The 3905-nt window shown below is 38.8% G+C and overlaps 1 protein-coding gene across 2 annotated transcripts in view; it reads left to right on the plus strand.

The window, feature by feature from the left end:
• tyn (trynity) overlaps window positions 1-3905 on the plus strand; it is a 222538-nt gene that overhangs the window by 49170 nt on the left and 169463 nt on the right. The window lies entirely within an intron of this gene.

Genomic DNA, 3905 nt, shown 5'->3' on the forward strand with positions numbered 1-3905 from the left:
TGGAGCACTAAGTTGAACGCACGGCGGCCATACTGTATTTCTCATCCCTCCCCTTATTACGCACCAAACAAACGTTCCAAAACCGATTGAAATGTGACATAAATAAAGCCTGCGCTCCACCTGACGGGAGCGAAATAATGAGATTTCATGTTAACATAAAACGCGCAGAATTCCACCCCTGGCGGTGTGATGAGACGTTCAAGGCGGTACCCGCAATACTTACACAGTTGTATTCGATTTATGGGTATGTTGATGGGAAACTAGTGCCTTTTGTTTTTTTGTACTTTTACCTGGGAAAACTAAGAATGTTTATAAAAAAGTTTTGAAATTGATTAAAGAGGGAAGAGACAACATGAATCCAGAAATTATCATTAGTGATTTTGAGAACGCTTTCATTAAAGCAGCGGCTCAAGTTTTTCCAAGAGCTCATTTCCACGGCTGTTATTTTCATTTTCGTCAAGCGGTGTATCGTTACGTGAAAAATAACGGTCTGCACGCTCTTTACGGCTCAGATGAAGATTTTGCTAGTGTAATTAGAGAGTTAACTGCTCTTGCCACAATTCCTGAAGATTATGTTTTTGAAGCTTATGAGAAATTGAAGAAAACTGATTATTTCAAAGCAAATAAAAATTGTGATTTGAAAATTATGATTGAATACTTCGAGCCGACTTGGATTGGAGAGAAACGTCGGAACAGGCGTACGCAGCCCCTCTTTGAGATTAGTTTGTGGAACCGTTATTCCGCAATTGTCAACGACGAGCCAAGGACGAATAATGCCGTGGAAGGGTGGCACAACGGCTTCAGCCACCGAATTTCCAAGACCCATGCCTCCATGGGCAAGTTCCTTACCAGCATCAAACAAGAACAAACGTTGGGAGACAAATTGTTGCACCAAGGAAACGTAGGAGGTATATCAATTTTGATGTATGTTTGAAGAGAGCAGCTCAGAACTTCGACCGCGAACCCGATTTGCTGGCGTATCATCGAGGCCAGTCGCATTCCCTGGCGGACCACTCGATAGGGTGGATCGAGTTGTGCACTGAGTCGATAGGTGTTCGAGATTGAGTCGATGGTAATGTGGCATCTTTAATCTTTGAACTTGAAAGTTGATGATTCATTTTTTTTCTCTTAAGTTCACGAGTATCCCGCTTTCATTTGTACCAATGAATGTTGAATGTAAACCATCATCTTTTAATTTCATTTACTTTTAATCAAAATGAGAATGGTCAAACACATGCGTAAAAATTCAAATTATTTTGCCTTTGCATTTCAATCACACACATACGCCATCTCCCAATGTTCCCCCCTACACAAATATACGACAACCCTTGTAATCATGTCCCGTGTAATTAGAACCTTAATAATTTTAATATTTTTGTAAGCCTTGAGGCGTGTAAATCAATAGAAAATATTATTTCTATCGTCGATGATTTATTAGGATTTTTTAATTTTCTATTCTCACCCGGTTGCTCCTTTGAGCGGTTAAATATCTTTGATAGGGCAAAAATTGTGCACATGGAAAGATAAAAATGATCAAACATCTGGAGAATTTTTATGACTTTCTGTGGTAAATTTACTGTTCCGTCAGAGTTAAAAACACGAATAATAAGAATCAAGAATAGCCTCACCTAAACCACAATTATCACGGAAAGACGCGGGTTTAGGATACATTTTCGCGAACAATAAACAATCAGTTGCTCGAATTATAAGTCACGTATTTCAATTTAGAAAAAAAAAACAGGTAAAGTCGACGACATTGCCTCCGCAGTGAACTTTTGCATTTTTTTTTTCATTACATCTTTCATTTATTTTTTTTGATCGACAAAAAATGCACATGAAAATATTATCGCGCATCGATTCAATCGTCTCGTTTATCGAGGAAATTTCTGTCAAACAATTTGAAATTTTCATCGAAAGCTTTGAAAATTTTTTCTTAAATTGTTAAATGATGCAATTAAAATTTCCATGAATTGGTTCATCAATTTGTTGCAAATAAAATTAAAGAAATTGAAGTCCCCGGCCATTGAGATAAATTGCGTCATGCAGACCTTGTACGGTAGTGGTTATGGGGGGAGGGGGTCCTCTCTTCAACCTCTCTCTTGTACGTATTGGATTAAAGAGAGAGGAGGATAGTCCTCGCTATGGACCGATAATGTTTTACTGACAAAATATGCAACACTTTCTCGGATTTCATCCCGGAGATCGAGGATTGTTATTATCTTCGCCCGTTCTCATACTCGCATCCTGAAATTCCAACCAGATTATTGCGGACGCCAACTAGCGTTTTACGGACAATAAACCGAAACTACCGAAGCGTGGGTAAGGGTAGGGTGCCCCAGCTTACCCGAGGTCGGTAAGCCTCGTCATGGAAGAAACCAAACTCCTAAATCCAAAATATATCCAAAAACAAGAGCACGGAAGGGCAGGATGAGTGGGGCTGGAATTCACCCTCTCGACAATACAAAGTCCATAAATCCATAAACCGTAAAATTCTTAAATCCATACATTACGACGATAATCCAGTAAATTAAGGTAAATTATATTACAGTAAAAACGGCTCGCGAGAGGCAAAAGCCGAGGACAATGGAACGGTGAAGGTCTGGTTTGCTCAAGATGCTAGGTCGTGAAGAAAGTCCAGGACCCACGGATACGTAAGCCTAACCTGGAATCAAACCAACAGTAGAGAAGGAAAAAATAGAGAACTAAGTAGTGTGAACGTGATGGGATACTGAGAGCAAGTCCGTGCTAGCGCGCGAAATATAAAATAAGGCGAACTGCAATTAATTTACGCTCGAGTTGATGCATGGTTTTCCTCATCAAATAATTTCCTTTTAATTAAGAGCGCGTATTTAGGATGGCTTTCTCACGGGAACCCGGGATCAGAACGAATAAAAGTAAATAAATCCTAATTTTCTCTCCATAATTAATTCTTATTAATTCTTCAACTTTAATTTCCCAGACCCTCAAGCAACCTGACTATTCAGGAGTTCCTCATGGTTGCACTGATTCCGTCCTGACCTGTCACCGAAACCCTAACCCTAACCTGTTCTGCCCCGTAAATCCTATAATTGAGCCATAATATTGCAATTATTCCTACACCTATCCTACACATTTACCTAACAATTTTATCCTAAATCTAACCGTTCAGCTCGATATATTTTGGCTTAAGACGCGATTAAAGAAGGAACTCGATCTAATTAATTTTTATTTCTTGAAATTTTAACCCAGTATTTGGCGATAATTCGCCATAATGCTTCCCTGAACCCCAAGAATCTTAATTTCAATATTTTCGGCTTGAAAACGCAATTAAATTCTCAAAAAAATTAAGGCGAAATACGCAATACAGATTGTCGATAATGTAGGCGTAAACGCAATCAAACTTCTCGCTAATTTTGTTATCAAAAATGGAATTACATCCTCAAATTTTTTTATCACTCTAAATCTTACTCGGGACTATAATGGGTCTTTCCCTGCGTACTCACGATGTTTTTAACGGTTTTCTTGATGATCTCGACGTCCAAAAAGGAAACTCCCCAGATTTCGTTACAACACTAAAGATTTTTCGGTAGAACTTTGGGACAGTACGGTGCAGTACTATTCAAATAGCGTATGTCCTCTGATGAGAAATTCTTCATGATTACAACTGAAGTGCTCTCCAAAAATTCGTTATATATTCTTATCTCCTCTACCAATCTATCGAAATTTGATCCTTGGATACGATTTGTAACCCTAGCAAACTATCATACACGCTATAGCGTGTATGTAGCGTGTATGTAGCGTGTATGTTGCGTGTATGTGGCGTGGATGGAATTTTTGGATGAAAAACAGGTGGAAATCGATGAAGACAGATGAAAGAATGATGTGGGATGAATAAGGTGGATTATTCGGTGCATTTGGCGATGTTT

This window comes from Fopius arisanus, unplaced genomic scaffold (assembly GCF_000806365.1).
Source record: "Fopius arisanus strain USDA-PBARC FA_bdor unplaced genomic scaffold, ASM80636v1 scaffold00021, whole genome shotgun sequence".
NCBI classification, from domain to species: Eukaryota; Metazoa; Arthropoda; class Insecta; order Hymenoptera; family Braconidae; genus Fopius; species Fopius arisanus.